This window comes from Delphinus delphis, chromosome 6, assembly GCF_949987515.2.
Source record: "Delphinus delphis chromosome 6, mDelDel1.2, whole genome shotgun sequence".
Classification (NCBI taxonomy): domain Eukaryota; kingdom Metazoa; phylum Chordata; class Mammalia; order Artiodactyla; family Delphinidae; genus Delphinus; species Delphinus delphis.
This window is the reverse complement of record NC_082688.1, coordinates 41683523-41697187: the sequence shown is the minus strand read 5'-3', so window position 1 is coordinate 41697187 and position 13665 is coordinate 41683523.

The following is a 13665-nucleotide window of genomic DNA, read 5'->3' as shown; positions in this document are numbered from 1 at the left end:
AGGTCAGGTTCCCGAAGAAATACCTGTGGAGCTTTTACCTGTTAGATGAGAGCCTGGCTACTGATGCTCCTGCGGGGTGGTGCTGGGAGCTGGTGGGAGTAGGCTGAAGGTCTCACTTTTCATGCCTGTGATAACTAATCTGTGTACATTTGGTACAGTCTCCAGGCCTTCAACTGTGCCTGGCATCCCCCAGTTCAGAGACCCTTTGTTTCACACAGAGAACGAACTTGGAGACCTTTGTCAGGGTTGGGGAGGAGCGATTACCTACTGGCATCGGGGAGGAGGTGGAGATCTAGGACCTAACTGATTTTCAAACAAGGGTCGCCCAATCCTTCTCCTTATAGTGTCCCCTCCCTTCCCAACTCTCAGCCTCCCATTCCAGAAGTAAGTGGTGCTGCTTGTTCCTTAGATTTTTGATTCTGCAACATAATTTTTTTTTTTTTTTTTTTTGTGGTACACGGACCTCTCACTGTTGCGGCCTCTCCTGTTGCGGAGCACAGGCTCCAGACGCGCAGGCTCAGCGGCCGGGGCTCACAGGCCCAGCCACTCCGTGGCATATGGGATCCTCCTGGACTGGGGCACGAACCCGTGTCCCCTGCATCGGCAGGCAGACTCTCAACCACTGCACCACCAGGGAAGCCCCATAATTTGGGTTTTGGAAGGAAACAAAATTAGATGATAATTAAATTAACCATCTTAACCCACAGTGCTGTATCATGAGTTTTAATTCTTTGTTTCTTTGACTGTATTAAACATTAAGTATATTAAACATTCTATATATTTTATATTTGAGAATTCTAGTATCTGAAGTCTTTTGGGGCCTGCTTGTGTTGATGGTTGTTTCTGTTGATTCTTGTCCATGGTGCCTTTTTCCCTTGTGAGTTTTGTGAACTTACTTGTGAATTCATGTTAATTGGAGCTTGGAGGGAATTCCTTGAGGCTGGTTTGACAGATGCTTCTGCCAGGGCCCTAGGGGCACTCTCAGCTTGGGTCCACTTTAAGTTCTCACTTCGATTCTTCTGCCCATACAACGAGTGTAAGGGCTGGCCTGTGGGCAGAGACCCAGCTGCATGTCTCTGCAGCACAGACCTTTTCCATCAGTTAGCTCTTGTCCAATGAGTGTGGCCTTTTGGGAGTCCAGCTTCATAAGGGGGCGCTAGTTCAACTCTTTGTCTGGGGTAGGCCCCAGGTTTCACTTTCTGCTTCTAAAATGTGAAGTTCCTAAACACAGAGCTCTGATCCCCGAGACTGGTCTGGTATCTGCAGGGCTGGCTTATCTTGTTGGCTGCCTCTCTGGCTTTATCTTTGGCTTCAGAATTACCCCTGCATACATGTTCAGATATGCACTTCGGAGTGTGTTTACAAGGACTGGGTACCTGTCTTCTTTTCTACACTTTTGCACTGTCAAATGGATTGAGCAGAGGAAGCTGTCTTTGTCTGATGGCTCTACCCACTGCTGCCAAGGCTCCCTGGCCCAGGTTCAAGGTCAGCATCAGGCAGCCTCTTCAGCCCATCCCCAGCCCCTGCACCCTGCTGCAGACTCCATATTTCTGTCCCACTCAGAAACCTTTGGGGCTCCCCACTGTAATTCATGCTCCCCTTCTCCATCCTGGCTGTTCCCCTAACAGGTCTAGTTCTTTGTTCTTTTATTCTTGCATTGCCCTCTCCTGGGAACACCATTGCCTTCCCACTTTCAAACCTCTCTGTCCCTGCTAATTATTGCTACCGTGGCAATCATATTACTGTGTATCAATGTATCAAATCAGCATGTACACCTTAAGTTTATACAATATGTCAAATAGATTTAAATAAAAAAATAAAGTTAAAAATAGTGATATCATCCATAAAAAGCATAAAGATGTGAGAACTGTGGCACTAGAGTGCAAAAAGGACTCTTGTCTACAGTATGAGAGCTGGAACAAGAGGGAAGAGCATTGGCTTGTCTGGCCTTAGCTGGGAATGGATGTGAGTGATGGAAACTGCACTCCCTTCGCATGCATGTCCACAGCTGAATGTGAAAGTGCTGCAAGTATTTTCTTTTTTTTGAAGTATAGTTGATTTATAATGTTGTGTTAGTTCCTGGTGTACAGCAAAGTGATTCAGTTATACATATTCTTTTCCATTATGGTTTATTTCAGGATACTGAATCTAGTTCCCTGTGCTATACAGTAGGACCTTGTTTTTGATCTATTTTATATATAATAATTTTCATTTGATAATCCCTAACCCCCAATCCATCCCTCCCCCACATCTCCTCCCCCATGGCAACCACAAGTCTGTTCTGTATGTCTGTGAGTCTGCTTCTGTTTGGTAGATAAATTTATTTGTGTCATATTTTAGATTCCACATATAAGTGGTATCATATGGTATTTGTCTTTCTCTGACTTACTCCACTTAGTATGATAATCTCTAGGTCATCCATGTTGCTGCAAATGGCATTATTTCATTCTTTTTTATGACTGAGTAATATTGCATTGTATATATGTACCCCCAGCTTCTTTATCCATTCATCTGTCAATGATCACTTGCTTCCATGTCTTGGCAATTGTAAACAGTGCTGCAGTGAACATTGGGGTGCACGTATTGTTTCGAGCCATGGTTTTCTCCAGATATATGCCCAGGAGTGGGATTGCTAGATCACATGGTAGTTCTATTTTTAGTTTTTTAAGGAACCTCCATACTGCTCTCCATAGTGGGTGTACCAATTTACATTCCCACCAACAGCATAGGAGGGTTCCCTTTTCTCCACACCCTCTCCAGCATTTATTGTTTGTAGACTTTTAATGATGGCCATTCTGACTGGTGTGAAATGGTACCTCATTGTAGTTTTGATTTGCATTTCTCTCATAATTAGAAGTGCCACAACCATTGATTTTGTAGTTGCAGATAAATAAATAAATACATGTAGGTATATTTGCAAATATGGAATCCACAAATCATGAGGATCGATTGTAACCTACTTGAGAACAGGCTCTATGTGCTACTATTTCCTATTTCTAGTGCTTAGCATATGGCGAGTAATAGATAACAGTGGAATAAATAAATGAAAGAAAGAAAGCTTAAAAAAAAAAAACCAAGCCCCCAAAGCCTTGGTTCTAATCTTTCCTTAACATTCCCTCCTTCACGTGTGCTCGCATGGGATCCTCCACTTGGCATGTTTTCGCTTTACCTGCCCTATTCAGCTGTTCTGTATCTCAGCCTTCATGGCTTGATTCTAAAACCACCTCCTCCGAGGCTCCTCCCAGGAGCCTGCCTTGATCCTCCCACCACAAACAAGCTCTCCTCTGATACTTTCTAAATTCCACTTACCGCTTTGTACCAATTCAGAGTAGCACATACGTGTTTGCATATATGCCTTCAAATTCTGGCTGCTGGGAGGTGGAAATATTGTACAAGAGAGATTCAGAAAAATGTATTATCTTAAATACTTAAAGAATCAGCTAAGTTGAAATTAATCTAAAGTCTGTTCAGTATTTTATTTATTTATTTATTTTATTTTTGGCGGCGTTGGGTCTTTGTTGCTGTGCGTGGGCTTTCTCTAGTTGCTGCGAGCGGGGGCTACTCTTAACTGCGGTGCTCAGGCTTCTCATTTTGGTGGCTTCTCCTGTTGTGGAACACAGGCTATAGGCATGTGGGCTTCAGTAGCTGTGGCTCACGGGCTCTAGAGCGTAGGCTCAGTAGTTGTGCAGCACGGGCTTAGTTGCTCCGCGGCCGGCCCAGGGCTCGAACCCGTGTCCCCTGCATTGGCAGGCGGATTCCCACCCACTGCGCCACCAGGGAAACCCCTGTTCAGTATTATTTAACTTTCTCTCTATATATGTATTTAACAGTCACATTGTTTAAAAATTTACATATAGGAAAACGTACACATTTTAAGCATAAAGCTCCCTGAATTGTTATGTATATACCTATGTAGCCCCCACCCAGATGAAGGTAGGAAGTTTCCATCATTTCAAAAAGTTGCCATTCATGTCAATAGCCTCCTCCCTCCCATCTCAGGGTAATCACTTCAGTGGGAAATAACAATTAAAAATCTAATCTCAGCATGTTTCTTTGGACTGTACAGTTTATTCTGTTTATTTTTGTAGCAGTTAAACATGTGGATTTATTCTACCATATAATAATAATTTTGTGTTCTCTATTTACAATGCTTCTATTTTAAAGTCCTTTTCTCCCTTATATTAGTCTAATTTATTTGCTATTTGAGAATTAAATACGCTATTTCTATTCTTTTGATGAAACAACTACCACACACATACTTAAAGCCTAGAATTAATCAATGTTTCTGTTCTCTTCAAAACTATAAGATCTTAGAATGCTTTAATTCCAGTATCTTCCCTGCATTCTTTCATATTATTTAAATCTAGTTTAGTTTCACTTTAATAACTTCTTGAATTAGTAAATATTCTTAATTTTTACCAATCTATTCCTGCTTAGTTTCTAACTTTTTTTTAAACCAATTTCTTTGTTCATTGATGCTTCTCACATCCTCCTCCATATGTTTAGGATCAGTTTTCTTCTCGCTCATGTACATCGTTTCATATTTCTCTCAGGAAACATCTGTGAGTAGGAAATTCTCTCATACTTTTGAATGAAAATGTATTTGTTTTACTTTCACTCTTGAAGGAGAGTTGAGACATCTAATTTGACAGCTCTTTTTCCTCAGTGCCAAGCCAGCAGGATTTTTTTTGTTTGTTTCTGTTTTAATTTCAATTTCACAGATGGAGCAGCCTTTCAAGGCTCATAGCATTTTCAAAGTGATTGTTTCTGGCTCTGGTCAAAATGCATCCAAAGCCATGTTCTTGTCCCTGGGGTGGCCCACATCTTTTCCAATAGCTTCTGGACCACCGTAGCACCACCTTACTGTTCTGGCATTAAATAACTTTACAGGTTGTGCAGAGAGAGTGGGTGCCGTGTCCTTTCATGTCAGCCCTGCCCATCATGTTGCTGGAAGTGTCTGTCATGCCCTCATCCTCCAGCCTTACATTTTCTTTACCTGCCTAGCCCCTGAAGGTGTCTGAGTTTATCTTGGGTAGCCTTGGAGTATATCTTACTGTAGTAGATCTACAGTCATTCTGTGTATGTGTTTGTTCATTCATTCCAATATCTTTTAGGCACCTACTCTGTGCAAGATGTTGGGGATAAAGCAGTGAATGAAAGAGATGTAAATCCCTGATCTTGTATGGCTTACATTCTAGTTGTGGAAAGCATACAATAAACAAATAAGATTCATTGTGTTTCAGTCAGTGGTGACTGCTAAGGAAAACAGTAAATCAGGGAAGTGGGGTACAAAGTGCTGAGGATGGGGTAGTTTAAATAGGTAGTCAGGGGAGGAATTCCTGATAGAGTAACACTGGAGCAGAGACCTAGGGCGGGGAGCGAGCGTACCTTGTAGGAACTTGAGGGAGGGGCCTTCAAGTCAAAAGGAACACTAAGTGCACAGGCCCTGAGGCAGGAGCACGAAGGCCAGTATAACCGGTGTCAGAGTCAGGGTGAATGGTTGCATGTGAGGTCAGAGAGGGAGCCAGGCGAGCAGAAGCTTTTAGAAGGTAAAATGGAAGAAGTCTTGGGGCTTCAGTATAGGAAAATACACTCTCGTGAAATATTTGACAGTTCTGGGTAAAAGGAAGTTGTACCTGAACCATCAATCAGACTAGGAAAATAAAGCCTTGAAGGATGTTGGAAGATCACTGATGCCCTATTTCATCTCAGTCACTTGAGCTTTCCAAAGCACGTGGATGTTTTAAAAAATCAATAAAAAGGAACTTGAGAGAAGTGGTCTTGCTGCTCCCTCTTAGGAAGAACAACTTGAATAAGTTTATTATAAAACACTTTTCTTTCACGAGGCTGTTAATATGTGGCCTTACGTGTCCATTTTTTTTTATTTCTCTTTTGCTCACCATGAGAGCCTATTCTCGTGGGTGCGCTGACAGCCAAGATTTAATTACTTACTGTTTGTACAATGTACATAGATGTCTTAGTCCTTTTGGGCTGCTATAGCAAAATACCAGAGACTGGCTTCTAAACCCAGAAATTTATTTCTCACCGTTGGCTGGGATGTCCAAGATCAAGGTGCCAGCAGATTCGGTGTTTGGTGAGAACCTATTTCCAGGTTCAGAGACAAGTCATTTTTTTGCTGTGTCCTCACACGGCAGAAGGGGCAAGGAATGTCTCTGGGGTCTCTTTTATAAGGGTACCAATGCCATTCATGAGGGTTCTATCCTCATGACCTAGTCTCCCCTCAAAGACCCCACCTCCAAATCCTCTCATTGGGGGTTAATTTCAAAATATGAATTTTGGGGTGACACAAATGTTTGGTCTACAGAAATATCTGCTTATAATCATTTAATATGTGTAGTATTCTGCTGTTGTTAGTTAATATACCATAGCTCACTCTAGTGTTGCCTTGTAATAACTGTTCTCTTTTCCATGTTAAACATCTTGGAATTTGAATGTGACAAACTCGGAATCTCAGTGATGGGAATTTCTTTTCATTGCTATTACTGATGATATTGATAATGATTATCCATTATCTTTTAAAAATATTTATTTTAGTTTTGGCTGTGTCGGGTCTTAGTCGCAGCGCACGGGCTCTTCATTGTGGCACGTGGGCTCTCTAGTTGTAGTGTGTGGGCTCTTCATTGCAGCGTGTGGGCTCTTTAGTTGTGGCTTGCGTGCTCAGTAGTTGCAGTGCACAGGCTTAGTTGCCTGCGGCTTGTGGGATCTTAGTTCCCCGACCAGGGATCAAACTCGCGTCCCCTGCATTGGAAGGCGGATTCTCAACCACTGGACCAGCCTCTCCATTGTCTTTTATTTAACTACCATCACCCAGGTGCTCCACAGAGTGTTAGATACACACACACACACAGACACACACACACACACACACACAACTTACTATTGAAATGGATGAGTAAGCAAATTAGTTTGAATTTACTGTGTCATTAGTAAATCCCTGGACACACATAATAAAATTAAGAAGAAAGAAGTATCAACTAGATTAAATAAGACATAGGCCAGGTTGGTAAAATCAGCCTAAAAAAAATGCATGTCAGTTTCCCACATTTATCTGCTTGAAAAATTGAGGGGGATTCATGCTTATTTGTATATTTTTAAGTTTCTTTCTAATGTTACTGAAGCTCCTCATAGAAAAGAGCCAGTTGATGCAGTTCTCCTCAAAAGTCTTCCCTTCTCCTGTTACAGAGAAGGAATGCCAGTGCATTTAATTTGTTCCCAGAAGACAAATTGCCTTTATGAAAGTACAGGTAGAAGAATGAAGGTGTGAAGGTAGCTGTGAACCAGTTTCAAAGGAACCTAGTCTACCTCTGTGATTCAGTTCAGTTAAAATCTTTTGAACATCTGCTGTGGAGTAATCATAATTTAATTATGGAATTGTAAGATGGATTCATCCTCAAGTAGTTTAAAAGCTTGTTTATTAGATACAATATAATTCATGAAGAAAGAGCCATGTACCAGGAAATAAAGTCAGTTGATACAGTGAATGTAAGAGACTTAGGTTCCATCAGAAGAGAGGAGGGGGAGCCCTGTGTGGATTAGAGCACGCAGGGAAACTGAGGGCGGACGTTAGTAGGACTCAGTGGATGGATGGGGTTTTGATGGCCGGAGGAGAGGGGAAGGGACAGTGCAAGTGAGGAAAACATATAAAAAAGGCCTCAGGCAGGAATGAACATCACATATTTAGGCAACAGGAAGGAAATCAACTTGGTTGGAATGGAGAGTTCTGGTTATTGGAGGAGGATGAAGAGGAGAAAATAAATTTGATTAGAATATAATTTGGGGAGAGAGAGAATCAAATTAAGGAATTCAAATTTTTGGAAATTTTGGAATGACTTCAATGAAAATGATAGAATAAAGACCTCCATGATTCTCTTCTATCATTTTTCCATGAGAAAACTGGGGAAAAAAATGGCCAGAACCAGCTTTTCGGAACTCTGGAAATTAACCAAAAACTTGTAACAATCTGAGGGGCATTTATTCAGGAAGATCGGCTGACTCTCACTAAGAACAGTGATCACTGTGGTGTTTAATTTGCCTATTCCCATTTTCCTCACTTGAGCTTCATGGTGGAGTTTATTTTTCTTTTTAACTTTTTATTTTATATTGGAATAGAGTTGATTAACAATGGTGTGTTAGTTTCAGGTCTACAGCAAAGTGATTCAGTTATAGGTATACGTGTATCATTTTTCAAATTCTTTTCCCAATTAGATTGCTACAGAATATTGAACAGCGTTTAAAGCCAGCAGCCCATGATCACAGTGAAAACCTCTACCCAGGAAGCCACCAGAGGGCACAGAAGGGAGTCGGAGTTCTTTCAAAGCCTCATTCCTAGAGAGTTGTTGTTTTGACTTGTCTGGCGGTTCCCTGGAGGACCCCGCTTGCAAGGCTGCCTTTATTTGTTCTGACTCAGAGCTCATTTAGCAATAAAAGTCATTTTCCAAAGGCACTTGTCAAAAATATTTATAGTTTAGCTTTGAGGCTGCCTGAAGCGGGGGTAATAGGGCAAAAAATTGGGTAGCCAAATGCTTAAACGAAAATTTGAGGAATGAGATCTCCATTAGGGCTTTGAAAAACTCTGACATATTCTTGGGGAGCTATAAGGCCACACACAGGTGTAGGCTGTGTGCATGCTGAGGGCTCTGTACATGGTTAGGAAAGACCTAAGAAGACCCTAAACTCTCACTCTTGCTGACCTCGAGGCTCTGGAAGTGAAGGCTAAGGCAGAGTTGTCAATGGCCTGGCTGAGGAGAGAAGTCATGCCCCTTTGACACTGAAAACTATAAAACACTGTTGGAAAAAATTAAAGAAAATGGAAAGACATTCTGTGTCACAATGAGGTACCATTTAATACCCACTAGGTTGTAGGAAAAGATGTGGAGAATTTAGAACTCTCATGCATTGTTGGTGGGAATCTAAAATGGTGCAATCACTTTGACAAACAGTTTGTCAGTTCCTTAAATGGTTAAAAATATTTACCCTTTGACCCGGCAATTCCACTCCATGGTAATATCCAAGAAAAATGAAAACATACACCCACACAAAAATTTGTTCACAAATATTAATAGTTTTGTTCAAAGTAGCCAAAACGTGGATACAACCCAAGTTTCCATCAAGTGATGAATGGGTGAATAAAATGTGGTATAGCCGTAACATGAAATATTATTCGGTCATTAAAATGAAGTACTTATACATGGTACAACATGGGTGAACTCTGAAAACATTATGCTAAGTGAAAGAAGCCAACCAGAAAAGGCCACATATGATACAATTCCATTTATACAAAATGCCTAGAATAGGCAAATTCTGAGAGACATAAAGTAGATTAGTAATTGTGAGGGGAGGGGGGATGGTATTGACTGCTAATTGGTGTGGGGTTTCTTTGCCAGGTTAAAAAAAGTCTGTAATTAGACAGTGGTGATGGTTACACAAATTAGTGAGTATAAGAACCATGGAATTCTGTGCTTTGTAAATGTAAAATATTACATATTTTATGTAATATGAGGTGTGTAAATTATACTGCATTTAAAAATACAGGACTCTTTGAAGACTTTTCAACATCAAAATATCATATACTTGCCTAAATAAATAGCTAAATGGTGATAGATAAGGTCAGAGCCCAAAGAGTTTAGAATCAGGAGAACCCCAGTTAGAAAAGATTACATCTAGGCAAAAGAGCATGTGACCAGTAGTCCAGACAGTTTCAATGGTTATATTATGAGATTTTCTGCTCACAGGCTTCCAGTACCTAACAGTGCCCGGCCATGAAACATGTCGAATGCATTTTTATTGAAGTTTAAGTCGAAAGGCCTGTGTTGTAATCTCTAGGGTTGTGTGTGTGTGTGTGTGTGTGTGTGTGTGTGTGTGTGACTTCGTATACTGCAACACAGTAAATTTCCTCCTCTGTAAAACAAAGAGTCTTTGTGGTAAGAGGCAAGTTATATCCATGTATAAGAATATGATTTTTTAAAAAGCCCAATTCATTTATACAAAGGACTCTCAATAATAAGCATAACAATAACAAAAATGACAGTCAAATAATAAAGGAGACTGTACATTGATGACTCCAGTTGTAGCAGATTGGCTTTTGCCACTGAAGATTTTGTTTTTTAGGGGTGAAAGCCTTTGCTTTTTTTCCAGCTTCAATTTTATCTCCTTGATTTTATGTACATTATAATGTGGATATTATGTATTGGATAGTATATATAATGGGTATTATAAATATTTTAGTTATTATAATATATACTATCCAATATATGTTGCATGGTTTTTTTTTAAGATTTTTTTTGATGTGGACTTTTTTTAAAGTCTTTATTGAATTTGTTACAATATTGCTTCTGTTTCATGTGTTTTGGTTTTTTGGCCCCAAGGCATGTGGGACCTTAGCTCCCCAACCAGGAAGCGAACCTGCACCCTCTGTATTGGAAGGCGAAGTCTTAACCACTGCACTGCCAGGGAAGTCCTGCATGTTGGCTATAATATATATATATATAATATATGTTTATATATTATATAATTATATGTATATACATGGATATGCTATGAAACTTGGAGAACTAATATTTTGCTTAAATTTGGTAAGAGCCTTATCTTACCCAGTACTATCTAGAGATGCCCGTGTATCAAATATGTTCCTGATTTCTTTATGTGAAAATATAAAAACCCCTCTATGACTAGGAAGCCAGCTGAGGAATGAAACTTCCTCTCTTGCTTAAAGGGCTGTGTTTCCCTATGCAAATGCAGCCCAGCCCAGAAATTAGCAATGACTGCTAAATTAACACACTTGAAGAGCTTGGCTTGTACTAATAGGCAGTCAGATGGTCTTGTTACATTGTAATGGTGCCAAGCTAATTGAAGTGATTACTGTTGCTCATGAGCAGCCTTTTTGAAGTAGAAGTCTTTTAAATTATCCATAGACGTTAAATGTCAGACACTATTGTGTAATTATACTTTGTAAATGCTGAATGTCATAAGGCATCACAGGTAATTGAGGTTTACAGAGAAGAGCTTTTTCTAAACCTAATTGGGCATCAGCTCTTTGTCACTTTTTCGAAATCTAATTGGGCATCAACTTTTTGTGCCAGGGGACACTCCACTGCCTCACAGCCTCCCTTCCCCCCCCCGACCTTCTCCTGCTAGACTTACTTGTGGGGCCCCGCATGTCATGATGGTTCCAAATCACTGAGCTTAAACACCTCTCTGTCTGTATCCTCTGTGATCTCTGGGGACTGTTACACTGGTTTGGGATATCATGGGCTGAAGCTTTCTGGGGAGCCAGGTGTGGCTATCTGACGGCAGAAGGGGACCATCTGAATGGACTATCAAGTCCTTTGAAATCTCCAAGTGAGCCCAGAATATTCTATGTGTTCTGGGATTTTCATTTGTTGTTGTGTGCGAGTGATTTTGAAAAATATCTTTTCATGGTATTAGAAATGGAGGTTTTCATGGTGCTCCATGGAACTTTCATGGTGGAAGTACCCAACCATATCTTGTCCTGTTTTCATTGCTTAGGTCATATTAGAACACATGTTAGGATTCCAATTTTAAAACAATTCATAGAAAGCCACTTTCTTCTTGCCTTTTGTGACAGTAATGTTTATTATGAACCAAACTTTGGGAACCTCAGATGTCTTGCCTGTGTCTTACCTCAGCTATACACTGAGAGTGACCAAACAGCCAAGTAGGACTTTTGAATACAGATATCAAGATGGCCTGCTATCGGCTGTGAATCTTCCAGCTGGGCTCACTGTGAATACAGTCTCGATTTCTGACATAGTGGCTGGCAAGAAATATACAAAAAGGCATTCTTATTGCATAATTCTTAATACGTGTGTCCAGTTGGTCACCGGGTTTTATTAAATAAAACTGTGATTTTATGACAGGGCCCTTATTGTGTGCTTTCAGCAGGTAGCAATTTATGAAAGTCCTGGCTTGTTTGTAAAGCTGTCTTTATCTGCTCTTTTTTAAAGCATTCATTATTCTCTATGATAAATTGAGTTCTGATTAAAGTGTTTTCTGCCCCACATAAGGAGACTATGGGAGAAATGTCAATGCGTGTAATAGAAAGAGTGTGTGGATGTTTTCAAGACTGTGAATACAGAGGACTCAAGTCAAGTCGTGTTGAGTGTGTTCCGCAGAGTCTGCTGATTTCTGAAGATGGATGCAGAGATGTTCACAAATGGTCAGGCCTTATTACAGGCTTCAAAGATGCATTCCTATTCTTTGGTGATGAGTTTTTTTTTTCGTTGTGTTATTGAAAAGGCAAATTAAATGAGTACTTTTTATACATTACAAGTAGTGTACTGATACTTGTCAGAAGTAACACTAAGCAGTAAGTGTAGTTTTTCTAGCATCGCTTTTGAAGATGGCTTTTATGATGTGCCTGTCGGAGAGGAATCAGGTGCAAGGATATTATTAAAGTTGTTTAACAGTTTAAAGCAATAATATGCAAGATGCCACAGAAAATGTTGAATTAGACATGGTTTTTGCACAATGAGCTTATGCATGTCCTCTCGTTTTGCTTCCCTTCTGAACATATTCCATCCCTCATCATAAAGTTCTTACCCCTGTGGCTTGGTAGTCTTGCTATTGCTCCAGGTATAACAGGGTGACTTAAACTGGAGGCCAGAGCATCATTCTTACTGATGTGCTATTGGTGGCTTAGGTGTGCAGGCACTCAGGATTAGCCACTGTTTTGAAGAGGTATTCAGTTCTCATATACTTTTCTAGCAATGCTCAAATGCAGTCAACAGAGTGGAGCTCTTCTTTGTGCAATGGCTTTGAATAGAATCTCTGCTGGACCCTATCCATCCAGCTGAGGATCTAGGCAGCACATCAGGAAAGTAACCACCACTGTCTGCTCCCATGCTCCAAGGGCAGGTTTAGCATTCTCAAGGTCAGGTGCTGCTGCTTCATGGGGGTGGTCATCAATGCTGTTCATCACTTACTTTCAGCTCTTTGCCCTCAGGCACAAGGTGGGCTCATGTTTCCTTGTGGTTGGGTTGGGGTCACATGACTAATTTTGGCCGATGAGTTGTGAGTAGAAGTGATATGTGGCATTTTCATGCTGGAGCGTTTAGTTGCCAGTGGGAGACCTCTTTAGAGTCCTTGTTCTGCTTGTAATTGTGACTGGCATATTTGAGATGGTGGTGGTTCTATCAGCCAGAGCTAAGAAACCTGGAGCAGAGTCCTCAGCTGACCCTTAATGGACATGGAGGATGAACAAGAAATAATATTTGTTGTTATTGGGCTTTTCCTTACTGCAAAATAACGTAGCCTACCTGACTGATACATTATCATCAGGTCATACATTTACCTAGGGCCTATATCAAGGGTCACAAATGTGATCGCCCATGAGACCCAATATGAGTGAATGAGGAGAGTGGGACATAAGAAAAGACATGGGTACGCTTTGTTTGCACGTTGAACATGCAGGCATATTCTTTGCTTTTTCAAAGGCATATATTCTCTATCCAGTTTTTTTGAAACAAGTAGCCTTTTTTAGTCTATCTCTTAATTTCTCTCCTTTGATAGATTGAAAGACCCAGAAGCCATTTCTCTATTAGATGTAAAACAGCAGTCTAGTATGACAGTAAATGACTCCTGACACTGATGCTAAGTGTTGGGGACACCACAGGACACCTAAGTGTT